General features: G+C 41.8%; 1 long non-coding RNA gene across 2 annotated transcripts in view; it reads right to left on the bottom strand.

Annotated features, from left to right (window-relative positions):
- Positions 1-1,824: 1,824 nt before the first annotated feature.
- Positions 1,825-17,707, bottom strand: part of LOC129189319 (uncharacterized) — a 93,116-nt gene continuing 77,233 nt past the window's right edge. For both annotated transcript variants that reach the window (XR_008572784.1, XR_008572783.1), the window contains exons 2-4: positions 14,098-14,362; positions 10,282-10,351; positions 1,825-8,322 (exon numbers count right to left, since the gene is read on the bottom strand). This is a non-coding gene — a long non-coding RNA (uncharacterized LOC129189319). The remainder of the gene's footprint in view (positions 8,323-10,281; positions 10,352-14,097; positions 14,363-17,707) is intronic.

Here is a 17,707-nt window from a genome sequence, read left to right as displayed (position 1 = left end):
GGTCAAAATTTGTCTCTAGTGGCCTAAATCCCAAAGAACCACGATCCATTCTTATACGCTTTGGAAGTGTTTGGCTGTTTGATAACCAAAAACTAAAATCCTATGAAAATCAAGGTGCCAATGCATGTGCAGCATGGTTACCACCTGGCTGGTATTGTATATGCAAAAAAGCATTCACACGTGATCCAACAGAGATTGAAACCAGGATCTCCTGACTGTCAGGCAGATGTTGCCTGTCTTTAATCAATAGTATCTAAATAGTAATGTCCAAATGTCTTGTACTATTGTGTGAAAAGTGCAGATAGGGTTATAGTATGTGCTCTGAAATCCGCACTCTTACGTAAATATTTGGAGCGGAACAGATGGGCTGGATCCAAAGGTCATGTTGTCGTAACACAAATGGACTTACAGTGCAGGCATATGTGGCAGCTCTTAAGGGATTATGAGTCATTTTGTCTGCGGTGGCATCGCAACGTCAGCCTTGCTTGTAATCCACAGTGCCTGGCCTTCACGCAGCACCTTGTCTGCGTACATTAACACAAACTCCCCACGTACGCGCACGCACACACACACACACACACACACACACACGTACACACGCACACACATTGAAGTCTTCTCTTGAGGAGGCTTCATTTATTCTACAGTACCTGTCTCAGAGAGGAAATGCATTGTGGATAATTGGGCAACAGCCTCACAAGAAAGCATCTCTTTTTCCGCGCTCTCATTATCTTCGGAGTTGTCTCTAATATTTGGGCCGCACTGGTTGTTAGGGAACACGTCCTCAAGAGAGTTTTTCACTAAAAGCAGCGCAGTGTAAATAGGACAAAACACACACTTTTGAGTTAGCTTTTTTTTATCGCCATGCCACGTGTGCTAAGTATGTTGCTGCAGGATATGCATTTTTGGGGGTGCGTTGCTGCGAGGAGTTGGCACGTGCACAGTGCTTGCAAATGTGCGTTGCTCCATAATTGTCCACTTATCTAATGACCGACCTTAACTTTCAGTCCTGTTCCCCGTAACGTTCCTGTGGGAACGCGTTGTCCTGTGCAGTTTAATCAGCAGATTTGACATCGTCCAAATGGACAACAGGTTTGCAAAAAAATACAAAATAATAGCGGAACCATCTCTGGGAGCATCTTTTTTGTGAGGTCACCACATTATTATGCCAGTGATGACAAAGAAGAAGATGTGTGATGGTGAGCGTCAAATTGGAAATGTGACATATTGCGACGTAGAAGTGGCGTACTAACTACTACTAAGTGGTACTGGCTGCTCAGTACAACACGGTAAAGTAACAAGATGACATATATGTGGTGGATCAGCTTGGTATTTACGCCCATAATCACACACCGCAAGCCTCGAAGGCGACGCTTACACACTAATATTAAAACAATACTATTGGAAACTCATTTTTATGACCTGCAGGGCATGCTGAGAAGCCCACACGCAGCCACCCTGGCCGGAGTTTTCCAAAACCGCCGTTTTTAAAGACGAATACCAGTGTTTGCGGGAGGGCGAATAGAAAAATGCGTTTGTAAAAAATCCGTATTTGTGTGGACATAGCCTGAGAACGTACTTCCATAACTGCTACATTTCACTCACACATCATTAAAGTATGTTTACTTTCATTTTATTATCAGCGTTTTTGCGCCAAGCAACGCCCAAACTCACTCGGTGGCGCCCCCACTGCAGCTACCTTCACCGATGTCATGACATGCAGTACACATATCTATCATGACAGGACGCACAAAAATATATTGATGACCCGTGTCGTCTGCCAGTTTGATCTTAAGCAGTCATGTTTTGGGAGAATTCCAAGGGTCGTACTTTATCTATTCACCGGGAATTTGCCCGAATGATCGCAAAGGATTTTAGGCAACGGCATCACATGTGGGAGGTACCTTTGATGACTCGTGAAGCAATGCCAAACTGGAATAACTCCACGAGGTCAGACTTTGATCATAAATGGTGTGTATGATGAATATGACACCCTGGAGAGATCCATACGTCCCTTCCATAATTAATCACATAATTAATCCCAGTCCCACCTAGTGGAGACAGGAAGTGCCCCAAAATTACACGCCTCATACATAAGCCAACTCCTCTGAGGTAATTTATAGCATCACTTTTGCATTTATACAGGGTGCATTAAACAGACGGGTGATGTGAAACATGAGTTTTCATCACCGGAGGTGAGTGGAGCATGGCGGCCAAGTCTGTTCCTCGCCATTTCCTGTCCAATGTACAGGTATAGTAAAATAGTATAAAAATGCTTTTTAAAAAATAAATGCATCTATGAAGATTTGTTTCAAACTCAACATACTTGCATCAAGTCCTGTGTCCTACTTGCACACCGACTTGTGTGAATCACGGTTTGTGTGGGGGTGTGCAGCATTTTTAATACCTGACCGCGATAAGTGAATTTCCGCGAAGTAGGATTTAATATTAATAAACAGAATGTTTTCATAGTTAAGAGTATAGAAAACCTGTTTGTGACTTTGTAAATACTGGTTTTAACATTAGTAGAGGCCTGTAGACATGAACCAACGCCCCACTTTTACACTCCTATTATTAGTAGACTACGGGATCAATGCAGGGACATAACAGACGGCCGCCGCTAGAATAGCAACTAGTTAGCAATGATCCAACCGCCATCCTTCCGGTTTCTGGACAACATGCTCTACCTCCTGAGCCACGGCCGACCACTTATAATATTTTCGAGACTCAAACTATTTGTTGGTGAATATATGCTGATTAAGTGTTCCCACAGTAACTTTCAGCTGAGAGGAATATATCTTTGTGTGCAATATTACTCATGGGAATCAGGAATTACTGACTAACTGATCGGGTGAAACGAGACGTTGCCCACTCTTAAGCCATAAAAAGCAATGACCTTTTCCAGAACAAATATTGTATAAAAAGACTCCTTGAGGGTTCTTAGAGTGCAAGAATCCATCCCAGGTACTGTATGTCCAAATGGCTCTTTTGCATTCCATTAACACAACGCAGCACCCCCTGGAGAGCAGCACGGGACATACGAAGCGATAAATGATTTTGGTATCACAGCAGGCCTCTGCTGTGCTGTTGTCGCGTGTGAGAGGAACACAAATGTTTTGGAGAGTGTGAAGAACACGCCAAAGGGAATAGAAGAGATGGGAAGCAGACAGCTGTCAGAATGGGGTGGATGGAAGTGTCAAAAGTAAAGAATTATATTGGTTGTTTTTCATGGCCATGAACGATTTGGTGATAAAAACCTTTTTTGCTTTGACTTGAGTGCAGATTGATTGGGAGGCGCGAATCCAGAAATCCTCTAAGGCAGACATGTTTTCTTTTTCTCCATCTTCATCTACTATATTTGCCCAAAAAACACCGTTGGTTGGGAAAACAGTTGGAAAGGATCGTGTCAATCACAACTTGCATCTGTACACTGCAGTGCAGATGTGGGTCGTACGCAAAGGAAACGGGTCTCACAGCCGGCTCTTAGAAGTAAACAATGGGAGCCGGTTCTTTGAAGTGAACAAGAAGTTGTTCTTTTTTCTTGCCTTTTTTTCTGATTGGTGAACACGTGTGGTGCCGTATGTGTCGACACTTAACAGAATTGTGAGGGACTGGTTTCATCACTACTGCAGTGCACGTTAGTGAGGGAAATTTGGCTTTTTTAAGGGAAGAATTGCTGTGGTAGGGGTACTATCAACACATTGCAGTCTGGTAATAAACTGTAATAAACACCTTCAGATGCAGTATATTAGCTCAGTGCACTTTCAGTCGAAGAGCTTCTCATAGAAGGCCTTCTTGACACACACACGCTCACATAGCACAATCAGAATTGTGCAACAGGTACATATGATTGATGGAAAAATACACGTTCTCTCTCACACACACAAGCTTGACCTTCACTTTCTGGAGGGGCGCAGCAACTGCTTTCTATGTTCTCTACGCCCATCATTCTGGGCTCTTCCATGCTGATGCTGTAACCAATGATATTGCTCTTATTTTTTAATACACTCCTGATCACAATTTACATGTTTTTTTTTTTTTTACTTTATTTAGATTTAACTTTAGTTTGTGCTGTCTGGGCAAACCTTTTGCACTTTTGAAAATGCCACAGCGCTGGTGTTTCAGGTGGCTGATAAGGTTTTTTTGTGTACAATGTTTTTTTTCCCCCCTGATCGCCGAGCATTTGGTATAACATCCTTCCTTATGACAGGCTGTTAACATCACAGGCAGGAGAAAAATGGGACGCTTGATTTGCTCACCTGCACAGTAATCGCGCCTCATTGGAGCGTTTTTTTTTTTGTGGTTATCAGATCTATTTTTAATGTTATTTGATTCATCGTTACGATGTCATAATTCCCTGATATAATTATCCTACACCCCTATTTAATATATTGAACATTTTTTAATGAAGAACGGCATCTTGGTTAGCTAACAAGTTAACATCAGCCAGGCAAACAGACCTAAATTGGCGACTCGTATTTCCACCTCATGCATGTAATCATACACATATTTCATTCATGTAACGATATGCAATAAGAGCCAAATCCCCCCGTGTCAGCAGTTCCTCCATGGATGGTCTAAACAGAGCATCCTGTAACTGAATAGATAAGCACTATTTGCCACTAGATACCATAATGAGTGTCTAAATTTAGGCCACTTGAAAATGCATGTTTAAACCCACTGTGCATTTTGTTCGACTTAATTACACAGAATGCTGTGCCCTACTTGGATTTGCGCGCTTTAGTATTTTTTTGGAGGACTAGGTAACAAGAGGGAAGAATGACTGCTTGGGAGAAGAAAATCCCAAATATAAGTGTCAAGTACGACTCATGCAAGTGTGTCAAAATCAACAAAGGGATCTCAAACCCGCTGCAACAAAGTTATTTCACATCCACTATGTTGCATTCTAATAAAGCACATTCTCCCTCAGTTTTATCATGACTGCCCATTTGTCTTGGCAGCACCACGCAAAGTTAAAAGCAACACCGGTGACTGAAGCAAGCCATTTGTCTTTGGTTTGGTTCGTCGAAGGCCAGGACCTCAGCTCTGGTGAGTGATCCGTTATTGTGTTCGCTCACTTGCCCTTGTTTAATGACATGCCTGTATGGGGTTTGCCATCATATCTTTCAAAGCTTATCCATCTTGGGCACCGGAGGTGTATAATGCCGTCGTGTCATATAATCCAGTGTGTGACAGCGGAATATATCAGCAATAACTGAGGAGAGAGAATGCTGTCTTGACAGCTTTTCCATAAATACTGTGTGGCTTATCATAGCCACACATCACAAAATTATTTGGCCTCTTCCTAGACTACACATGAATAATAAAAAGCATACTTAGATCTACTGTTTGAAGCCCTTTTCCCCTCGTAAGAGTCGGATTAAGGTTTAACTGTGCTTTCTGCTTGTATTTATGGCCTCCTTTTTAATTTCTTTATAAAGAAATGTAAAAAATCTGATGCATAAAAAAAAAATTATGTTAGACAAAGAACACTGGGGCAATAAAAGAGAGAGAAATCAGAATTATGAGATAAAAGTCACATATCCGAGAATACCGTCATCTTTTTACGAACATAAACTTGTAATAAGACGAGGACTTTGTGAAGATGTCAAGTTGAAATGAAGCATGCTTCGGAAACAAATATATATAAAATATACATATACATATATATATATAAAATATACAGTGGTGTGAAATGTTTTTTGAATGTTTGTCACACTTAAATGTTTCAGATCATCAAACAAATTAAAATATTAGTCAATGACAACACAACTATACACAAAATGCAGTTTTTAAATGAAACTTTTTCTGATTATCTCAATAGGATTCAGGTCAGGACTTGGACTAGACCACTCCAAAGTCTTCATCCATTCAGAGGTGGACTTGCTGGTGTGTTTTGGATCATTGTCCTGCTGCACAACCCAAGTTGCTTTCAGCTTGAGGTCACCAACAGATGGCCGGACAATTCTTCAGGATCCTTTTTGGCAGACAGCAGAATTTGCGGTTCCATTTATCACAGCAAGTCTTCCATGTTGGGAAGCAGCCCCAGATCATCACACTACCACCACCATATTTTACTGTTGGTATGATGATGCGGCATTACTTTTACGCCAGATATAATGCGACACAAACAAAAACAAAAAGTTATTAGTATTTTCCCAAAGGTCTTGGGGATCATCAAGATGTTTTCTGGCAAAATTAAGATGAACCTTAATGTTGTTTTTGTTCAGCAGTGGTTTTGGTCTTGGAACTCTGCCATGCAGGCCGTTTTTGCCCAGCGTCTTTCTTATGATGGAGTCATGAACACTGCCCTTAACTGAGGCAAGTGAGGCCTGCAGTTGTTTGGATGTTGTTGTGGGGTCTTTTGTGACCTCTCGGATGAGTCGTTGCTGCGCTCTTGGGGCTCATTTTGGTTGGCCGGCCACTCCTGGGAAGGTTCACCACTGTTCCATGTTTTCACCATTTGTGGATAATGGCTCTCACTGTGGTTGGCTGGAGTCCCAAAGCTTTAGAAATGACTGCACTCTTCCAGACAGATAGATCTCAATTAATCTCAGTTATGTTTTAATGGGGGGGTGCCGCACACATGTAGCACTGTTAAAAAAGCTCACGTTTTAACATTTGTAACATTTACATTTTACTTGAAGAAGCAGCAGAAATTCTGAAGCTGAACTGAAATGTCGAAATATCGTAGAAATCCCACACGCCATCCAGCTGTACAATACCTCACCTGCCTGTAAAAGAAAAGCAACAACATTATTGCGCTGTCCTGCCTGCTCCTCCCTTGTGTAAAGTATAAATGTGCTTATATTTTTACACACTCTTTCTAAAATTCCAAATCTTGTTTGGTCGTATATTCTGTTTATTGTCCATCCATCCATCCATCCATCTTCTATACCGCTTCTCCTCTTTAGAGTCGAGGGGGCATGCTGGAGCCTATCCCAGCTGACTTCGGGCGACAGGCGGGGTTTGTTTATTGTATTATGTTTTATTCACATCGCACTGCACTTTATTTAAGAGTCTTTTTCTTTTTCTTCTGCAATTGAGCTACTGTAACCAAGCAAGTTTGAATTTTGTGAGTGAATTGTTCTCTTGTTCCATTCCTGGGTTGTTTGCCATTTGTGGGTGGAAAAGGTGGGGATCTACTGAAATGAACCCACTATTATGACGTTTTCTACCAGGTACACCCAATTCAACATGATTATTATGCTACTGTCATCCCTCGTTTATCGTATATTAGTTAAAGAAAACATCACTAGAGCCCTCTAGACATGAGCTAACACCCCTACCTCGTGTAGTCACCTTTACACTCCTATTACCCAATGTAGTATAATAAGAAAAAATAAGACATAATATACTCCCACGTTTGTGAGTTTGTTTTTTTCTTACTTCTGGGACTTCTAGCTGTGGCTAATGGAACATTACTGACACCTAGTGACCAGTGTAGAATACTACATATTTTTCAATGTGTTTTCTGAATGTTTTTTATATTGGAATTATATTGTAGTTCATGGAGTTATTTTTACGCTTAAAAATGAATAATTTACACCAAAAAAAAGACAAATTTGCTTACACATGTAATTGTAATATTAGTAATTTATTAATGATATTATACTATAATATGAGATTATACTTAATTTATATTTAATTATAATAATTTGTAATTTATCTTGGAAATGCATAAAGTATCTGTCTATTTAGCTGTCTAGCAATCTAATAATGGGCCGGATTTTAAATTTGAAGCTCAAAGTGGCAAGGGATTACCCTACTATGATGTCACAGGGGTGGTGGTAACCGTCTGTGATGGAGCTGTAACGTAAGTAAACCAAAATAATCCATCATATAACGTCATCACGTTGTCAGAGTTGGGCTCTTGTCCCGCTTTCCTTTGTGCCTTTTGGAAAAATTTCAAACATTAGCATTCTACAAGCGATCAGAACCGACTGGATTCAGGAAAAAGAATGTTAACACTCCTTCAGTTGCAGCAAACTTAAATCCTAAATTGTCTCTCCAGGGAAGGCATTTGTGTGCGAGCGGCAACAGAAGAAGCAACCAAATCCGAAAAGAACAGCGATTCAGTCATACTGATACTGCTCTCTAATATCTGCTAGCGTGAGATAAATCTGTATTTCGCCACCTCACTCGATGGCTCCCCCAATGACGAATGCGTTGCTGGGACAGAAGTTTTGCAATGCCTGGGGAGATCTCCCAGGCCCATTGTGGCGCTCGTGCTGGACATCCCCATTGAGGCAGGAAAGAATAGGTGGCCACGAGGTGTGGACACAATGAAACAGAAGTCAGGGACCGGAACAATTGCTGGAGCTGTCAGGGGGTGACAGAAACCGTAATTAATGATATTTTCTATTTTAACAGAGGAGAATGGGCATCTGACAGAAGCGTTATTAATGAGCGCAGCCGTGGAGGGGGGAATAATGGCAGTTTATTAGCAGCAAGATGGATTTAACGGAGCTCTCACCAACAAAGGAGTTGGACACGATGAAAAATCGACACAATCTGCCCCGGGATCCAATAGGAGCAATACCAAAATGTTTGCATTGTGATCACTTTCTTTTATTCCCAGGAAACCATATGGTTGATAGCAAAGATGCCTTTTTGGCTCGCGATGAAAGAGAGCCAACCACGGACCCGTACCAAAAAAAAACAACAGACTTTTGTAAATAACTACATCAAACTTTAGGCAAACGCATATCGATTTTGAAAATAAGGGTGATTATTAGTGGAACCTTAGTTAGCTTGTTTGTCCACAGTTTGTGTACATTTTGCCGTTGTGGCGTCATTAATACACTGCATGAGTCCAGCTGTGTTCTTAATGTGTTAGCAGCTTGCGGACGCATGGAAACAGGAAGCGCAAGTCAGCAGTGATGTCATGGGCGGTTGACTGTCGTTCTTTGCTAACTAACACAGTTCCGGCACAAGTCTCAAAAACGTGAGCACAAAACACGTTGTCATTTTACAATTATAGTTACACAACGAAATAAAAACATACATGAACATTTAAGGTTACTTTTACCTTCAGACGTGATTTTCACGAGATCAACACGGACGCCACCTTCGTGTTTTGCCACGAGTTATTTCTTGAATTAAGTAGTGTTTCTCGCCTTCTTTATCACTTGCAACTTTCTTTGGCTCCATTTTGGCTTATTTTGCAGCCGTGATCAATAAGAAATCAGAGACTTGACTGACTTCTGGTTTCGGTTTCCATTTTGTTAGCAAGCTAGGAAGGACATTTTGTAAAAGTTTTGTAAAAGAGTTGTGTCAGATACTCGTTTTAGACGAGTATCCGTTACGGATAAAGCATTTTTGCCGAGTACGAGCATGAAAGGAGTACAGCTCATCACTAATCCATAATCGTGATGAAGGAAAATCCTTCACTGCTGGTGTTTTTTTTTCGTCTGCTTGCCGGTAATTTGGCAGTTGTTATAAAGTCAGTTGGAAAACTTTTATGGCATACCGAAGGCGATGCTTTTGAGAAAATTACAATGAACAAGGCTGACAGTTTATGTCCCTGTTTGCCATCACTGGATGTTTGCATGAATCACCAACTTCATACAGGTCATTAAAAAAGAATCTAACAGATCACTTCCACACATACACAGTACACGCGGAGCTGAATAATAATCAATAAATAAAACAACTTCTGATCAATCCATGTCAATTTCAGACTTTAAATTATTTACAGAATTAACCATTTACGAGTAAACCACGCCCAATCCTGGTTTATGCCCCGCCCACTCCGAGGACAGATCATTTTGATGGGTAAACAGACACGGATACAGAGTAGGGCACTCCAAAGCAGTAGCCAGTCTCCATGCAGTGTGAAAGTAACGGATGCCTAGTGACCACAATACTACATATATAGAACTATATAACTGAACACATACATAACTTGTCTTTCAATGTTTTTTGACCGCAGCAGCGCGAAAGGAACGGTGTTTTACCTTCGAGCTTCCACTGTAAATAAAAATCCTCACCGCGTCTCCTGATTTCATATTTGTGAGGCTGTTTTTAAACAGCCGGCTGCATTCATTTCAGCAGAGTGAAAAACGGCTACCATGCGACACAACAGCAGCCGCTTGCTTTTCACTGATGATTCGCAGAAATGAGCAAAATCACTCGCTCACACCCCCGCACCCCCCCGCCCGGCCACCCCACCCCCCCAGTTCATGTTATTGATTCTCATCCAGCAAGTTTGACTGCATTATGTTTGTTTGAAAAGTTAAAAGAATCCGCCTAATTTCTTCCCAACCAGGCAATACTTACCCAGATTAGAGTGGCCACTTCACGCTTTGTTGATGCTTCCAAGTGAAGCAGGGCAGCCCAGCTGCAAAAGCTGATCAAAAGATGCGATGTTAGCATCAAGTGCTTCAGCGAGGCATTCAGACAAAACATGGGAAAAAACATCATTTTTAGACACTTCCTTGACTCATGTTTGGAAGTGAATGTCTCTGTTTGTCAAGCAGCTGTGTGCATCCATACATGGCATTAATTCCTACTTTAACCCGCATAATACGACGGTTCCCTTTTTTCTCCCATTTGCATGTCGTTATTGGTAATATGCTAATGACATCCGCCGTGATTAGTGATGTTCTTCTAATCGTTATTCCACGGTGGACTGGGCAATCACAGAGGTAGAGAGTGGAGCTTTAAAGCACTAAGCTTCTTCTGACTGCTTTCCCTTTCAGCGGAGTAAGAGCTAAACATTTCCATTCAAAGGACAGCTTTTTTTTTCTTAGCATTTTGGCCAGCCTTTATTGATTTCCCCTTTAATTGAAAGCTTTTGCATCACTCAAAGAACAGGTTGGTAAATACAACCTATCGCATTGATTTTTATGCAAGAGAATGTGTCTCAAAAACAGACATTTTTTGTGGGTGCAGCAATAACTTGAGGCTTTTGGAACGCCACTCCCGCAAATAGCGGTGACCTACGGTACAGTAATGCCTCGTTTAGAGCATTCCTTTTATATAAATGGAATATGTTTGTACTTAGAGGATAGAAAACCTTCTAAATACAGAGTTCATAATTATTAGAACGCTCTAAACATGAAATAACACCCCCGTCGTCACCTTTCCACTTGTATTACCCAATACAGTGGTCCCTCATTTATAGCGGTTAATTGATCTCACACCCGACCGCGATATATCAATTTCCACGATCTAGGATTCAGTCTTAATAAATGGAATATTTTCAGATTTAGAGAATAGATAACCTGTTTAAGACTTTCTAAATATGTTTTTTAACATTAGAACCCTGTGGGCATGGAATAACACCTCTATAGTCACCTTTACACTCCTATTATTCATCGTTTACATCACATTGCGCAACTCTGATGCTGCAGGGTCTCGAGACGACCGCTTGCTAGCCGCTACCAAGCTAGCGAGCTAACCAGTTAGCCTCGAATGTATTTCTTCTTTCGGGTGGCGGGGGGGCGGACATGAAGTGATGTCGGGGGATTGAGAGTTGAGTTTTATCTTGGCGGGGGTACGGCCGCAACAGACGCCCGTGTTTTTATTAGAGATTTGTATTTGGGATTATTGTTCCTGTTGTGAGATCATTCAAACCTGCAATAAAAGTCTGGTGCTTGTGTGTCTCACTGAACATTACAATAACATCACTGGCCCCTCGTGACCCGTGTAGAATACTACATATCATCACAACGTCTTTGACCACGAATGCCTTACATTTGTATTTTATTCCATTCAGCCATTTTTTTTCTTGAATATGCTTAATTTAGGCCAAAAAAATACATAAAATTTGCTTAAATATGCTTTTTTTTTTTTTACCGTATTCAACCACACAACCTACAGAAACACCCCAGGTTTCACATGACTCCTTTGCCCCTGTTTTTGGACACCACCTCGGGTATTGTACAGTTTCATTTATCATTTCAAATCATTTCCCATTGTTTTCTGCATGTAAAATTATTTTTTTGTTCATATTTTTGGGTGTCTGGACCGGATTAACTAGATTTAGATTATTTCTGATGGGTAAAATTGCCTCGGTTTTTGTAGGAGCTGGTTTTTGTTGGACCTTTTCTACAAAAACTGAGGTACCACCGTATTTTCATGAGTGTACAGTCGTCCCTTGCTATATCGCGGTTTGAATATCGCTCCCTCGCTAAATCACGTTTTGCCCAAAATAATTCATAAAGGATCACTGTTTTGTGGTCACTAGGCGTCAGTAATCTTAGGAGACATGACGTTTGATTACATGACCCTTCACACTGCATGGAGACTGGCTACTGAGCCAGCAGAGCCCAGCCGACATGCTAAGGCTGAGGCAGACATGCCTTGGCTGAGATCAAATAGAAAAATACGTTCTCCTCTCATTCCGTGTGAAAGTGGTAAGTTTTTGGCTTCTTTGTCCTTCTTCCCCACTCCGTTTGAAACACTTTAAGTTTAGAATAAGTACATTGGAGAGGCTAACTAGTTAGGCCGGTAACTTCTTGTCTTGTCCCTGCAGTGACCCTGGAGCCTGTGCAATGTGATGAACAAAGAATAACAGGAGTGTAAAAGTGACTGTAAGGTGTTTTTTCATGTCTACAGGGATATAATGATGTTTAAATCTGTATTTAAAAAGTCCTAAACAGGTTTTCTATGCTCTAAATGAGAAAATATTCAGTTTATTAACACTGAATCCTGGAAATTCACTTATCGTGGTCGGGTCTGGAACCAATTACCTGCGATAAACGAGGGATTACTGTATTACTGTCACCTACGAAAAACAGCCCTGACCCGAACGTTCAACGTGACGACTAACATCATGGCTCCACTGACTTTCCACTCTATGCTCCTGCAGCAAGGACATTTTGAAAAGCATGTTTTGCACGCCCACATTCACACCGTTCAGTCTCCAATGAGCTCATGCAGAACAGGACAACACAACAGCTTAATCTTGCAGTGAATAAGCAGCAACTGCCCGAGTCCACTTATGAAGCAGTATCACAACAGGGTGCAGTTACTGGGGGGAGCTTGCCATGAAATGTAAGTGCAGTCCCTCCCTAATTGGCATTTGGCTCTGCTACTACGACCAAATCATTTGCATGAGCAGAACGGGCCATTGTCTTGGGAGGAAGTACAGGTAGATAACAGGCTAATCACCAAAGACAAGGCGGACAGAAAGCACAAGTTCAACACTGAGCCATAAAGCATTTGCAAAGTCGTGTCAATTACAGCATATATTCATAATATACTGTACACCCCTGCCTTGTTTCACCACATTTTATGAGGGCAGTAAAAGCTACGTTTCCAATGCAAGATCCAAGGGCCTTCTAATTGAGAATGCAGTCTCAGGAATAGCATAGGGAGTGATCTAATGGACCGTGGCCTTGTATGTTTTCACCTGGCGTGTGCTTTATGTGCCATTGCCTCACAGCAGGCACTTGGACCAACTTGTCTACTGCTTCTCTACTGAGATATGGACTGAAACGTGCACACGCTCCGAGCCTGTCGAGCATCATTACAAGTTCAGCCAATACAAGGTTGTACAAATGACATCAACGGCATGAGGCGTAAAAGATGTATCTGCATAGGTACATGGGACGAGTTTGTCCAGCAGGTAACCCAGCGGGAGTCATACCACCTGGAGAAGGCAAATAGATGCCCTCTACCATCCTGTGATTGGGTGAGATTCTGCTCTATCTGCCACCCAACTGATCCAAGCAGCTTCCTGTTGAAAATACTACTGACTTTGCATGGAGCAGCTGTAACTGTTTTATGGTGATGGTAATACAGTAATCCCTTTATTCATCACGGTTAATTGGTTCCAGACCAGACCCTGATAAGTGAATTTCCGCAATGTAAGATTCCTTATTGATAAATGGAATATTTTTGTAGTTAGAGCATAGAAAACCTGTTTAGGACCATCTTAATTCGGTTTTTAACTACGAAGAGCTCAAGGCATAAACTAACACCCTATAGTCACATATTACCTATTACAGTGGACATAATAAGCGCCTGTGCTCATGAGCTTTGGCTAGTGACCAAAAGGACAAGATTCAAGTGGTACAAGTGGCCAAAATGAGTTTTCTCCGTTGGGTGGCTGGGCTCTTCTTTACTGATAAGGTAAGAAGCACTGACATCTGGGAGGAACTCGGAGTAGAACCGCTGCTCCTTTGCATTGCGGGGAGCCAGATGAGGTAGCTCAGGCATCTGGTCAGCATGCCTCCCGGATGACTCCCTGGAGAGGTGTTCAGGCCACGTCCGACCGGTATGAGGCCTCGGGAAAGACCCAGGACATGTTGGAGAGACTATGTTTCTCAGCTGGCCTGGGAACACATCAGGATCCGCCTGAAGTAGCCGTGGAGAGGGAAGTCTGGGCTCCTGTGACCCAGCCTTGGATAAGCTGAAGAAGATGGATGGATAATAAGACAAAATAAGACATATAAAACGTTGTGTGTGGCTGTAAATGTGTTCTGGAGCTGACAGACAAATCCTGGAGGAGAAGGACGGATTGTTCCGGAGACATATGATGGCCAAAAGAGTGGATCACACTGCCAGATCAGTTATCTGTCCCGACATGTACATAGGAGCCAATGAAATGGGAATTCCAATGGTGTTTTCCAACCCAGCGGACAGGTAGTGGCATAAGGTTTCATAGTTGAATTTTAGGTTGGTGTGGGTTACGGCTGCAACAGTACGCCATGTTAGCAATTATTGTGCCTGTTGTGTGATCATTCAAACCTGTTGTTCCAGCAATCAAGTCTGGTGTTTGTGTGTCTCATTGAACATTACGGTAGCATTACTGGCACCTAGTGACCAGTGTAGAATACTACATATCAACGTCTTTGAATGCCTTATATTTGTATTTTACCTCATACAAGGAGCAACGCGGTGGAGTGGTGGTTAGCATGTCTGCCTGAGAACATAAAATAATTAGAAACCGAGGCAGAGACAAAAATTTGACAAAAATGTTTGGCGAAAAGCGAATCATACGAAGCTCGGGGCGTTTGAAAACCAAGGTTTGACTGTCATTGGTAGAGAAATGCTAAAACAAACATGAAAGGTGGACAAACAAGTCGGAGGTGAAAGGTTAAATAAATAACTGCGCAACCTACATGAAAGCTAAAGCTCGAGGTAAATAATCGCCGTTAAATGTGTTTTTGTAACGTTTATGTAAAAAGGTGGGTCACGCCAGCTCTGACATTTCAAATATGTCCACAATTATATGAATCCATTAATGTAAATCTTAGCTGGAGGCCATCACACGTGGCAGCTTTCAGAGTAAAGGTGGTATTCAGACTTCCACATACATTGTCCCTCATTGGAATTGCTCTTTTCATAACTGTACATTTTGCTCAAAGTGGGCGTGTTTTTGTCTGACGTTGGCACTGTGATTGTCTGAAACGAAAAGGTAAACGGATAAGTAACAATACATTGGCCAACCTTTTGCTAAGTAGACAAATAAAAACGAAACATTAAGTACACAAAGCAAACCCCTAAGCTGAATGACTTTGAAGTCGTGCAATATTATCAGAAAAAGAGTCAATAAAAGCAAACAGTCAGCTACCTCTCAAGACTTGAGTTCATGACGCTATCAAAGGATTAAATCTTCACGTGCGTTTTGCTTTATTTTGGAATGCGTATACAAAAAGAACCAATTTGCATTACCAGTATTGGCCATGGAAAAAATGAAGTGTGTTTCTAACACAGACCGGCCAGCATGCATGACAAGGAAACAAGACAACGGAGAACAACCACTACGTGAAAGTTGGCACAAGAGAGTAAGTCCTGTGTCGTTTACATAATGTCTCTATACACTACTCCACAATAGCGACAAGGCTGCAAAGCATCGTACATGTCATGTAAACATCTTTTGACAGCGATATGTTTACTGTGGGCAGCGTGAGGCCACATGTACAATAAAAAAGGCTCACAGTATCCGAGTGATGCGGAAAGTACGTTTTCTTTTCCAGAAGAGGAAGGTTTAAGACAAAAATGGACGAAGCAGGTGCAGATGGAAGCCCACCTCGAGGTCTGTTCTCCTCAGTGATCATTTCATAAAGGAACACCTTTACAAGAAGCATTTGGCTTGAAAGTACGCTATAAATGCATTTTGAAAAAGGACACTATTCCACCGGTACACAGGAAAGAAAAAGACAAGAAGAGCGACCCCTACGTCTAAGTTGCCACAGAATAGAGTAAGTCATGTCTTGTTTACATATTGCATTCTAAACACTCCTCTACGATAGCAACAAGTCTGTAAAGCATTATTCATGTTATATAAACATCTTTTCACAGCCATGTGTATGTTTACTGTGGTGGGGGGGGCGGCGGCAGCGACTGCAACTACAACAAAATCTAAAATAAATCAAGCTATGAAGACCCCTTTATGCTCATTAAGATGTAAAACAATAACTGAAGAATAAGGAACTCCAGAGTAATTTGCTCTTACCATTCTGTGCTGTGAAGGCGACCAATCGCCATCTCCATGGCTTGAGGCTTAAGTTTATGTTCTGCAAGTTCCCCATTTCATCTCCAAATGTTTCTTCCTCCTCGTAAACTCTTGCTCAAGTCTTGGCTATAATGACAGTAAACACTCTCTGTCTCGTACACCACTGTGTTTGTGTAGCTGAGCATACCACCCCCACTACGTCACATCTGGAAATGAGGCTGAGCTGCGAGCTACTCCGTCATGGCTGCTGCCATGAACTTTAAATGTCATTTTTGCTAATTTATTGTTCGCTTTCAACAAATTGAACAACGTAGAAGGTAATTACGAACAATATATCATATTTTTAAGCAAAGTTGATAAGTCATGTCATGGACCCTTTAACTTTCACTTTCTAGCGGGGCACGGCAACTGCTACAGTATTTACACTCTGTGTATCTTCATTCTTTGATCTTCCTCACAGATGCTAGAGTTCAGCGCAAATATAAGTATTGCTCTTATTTTTTTAATACAATTTGAAAAGCTTTTGTAAATTGTGTGATCACTGACTACTTCTGCGACAGCAACGTGGTCCAAAGATCCAGGAAGAAAGGCTAAGGAAAAGCAATGGCCATTACAGCAGTCCCTCGTTTATCGCGGTTGATTGGTTCCAGATCGAAGAAGAAGGATTCCTTATTTATATATATGAAATATTTTTGTAGTCAGAGCATAGAAAACCTGTTTACGACCTTCTTAAAAATATTTGTATTTTTATTATTTAGCCATTTTTATCCTTGAAAATTCTTAGGCCAAGATTGCGTAAAACTGCGGTCACCAACCAGTCGATCGCGAGCTACTTGTCAATCTTTGGGACTTTGCCGGTCGATTGTGAGAATATTGGGAAAAAAAAGTGCTATAACATCAGTGCCCTCCCCTCCCGGAGAGCGACCAATCGGCACGCATTTTGACCACTGAACACGCCCCTACGCCTCGCCGCCCTCCAGGCACACAACCCGCAAGCTCCAGCCAGCAGCCCAGTCCCCAAAAAGGTATCAGCACACGCACACGGGATGGTCTCGCCGTGAGGCTAAACAAGGAGAGCGAGTGAGTGACAGAGCGCAGCGATGTGCCTGAGAACACAAGTACTTATTGCGCGTTAATATGGCACCAAATCTGCCTTGCTACCCCAAAATGAAGGCACAAATATTATTCCATATATATGCCTCCAAAAAAAACCCTTCAAGTTGCGTCTCGTTAGGGCTGCACCGGTCTCTCTCTCCTCACCATCGTTCGCCCACGACACTGAGCAAACAAGCCAAT

This window comes from Dunckerocampus dactyliophorus, chromosome 10, assembly GCF_027744805.1.
Source record: "Dunckerocampus dactyliophorus isolate RoL2022-P2 chromosome 10, RoL_Ddac_1.1, whole genome shotgun sequence".
NCBI lineage: Eukaryota > Metazoa > Chordata > Actinopteri > Syngnathiformes > Syngnathidae > Dunckerocampus > Dunckerocampus dactyliophorus.
The sequence above is the reverse complement of the archived record's forward strand: the minus strand, read 5'-3'. Positions and strand labels throughout refer to the sequence as shown.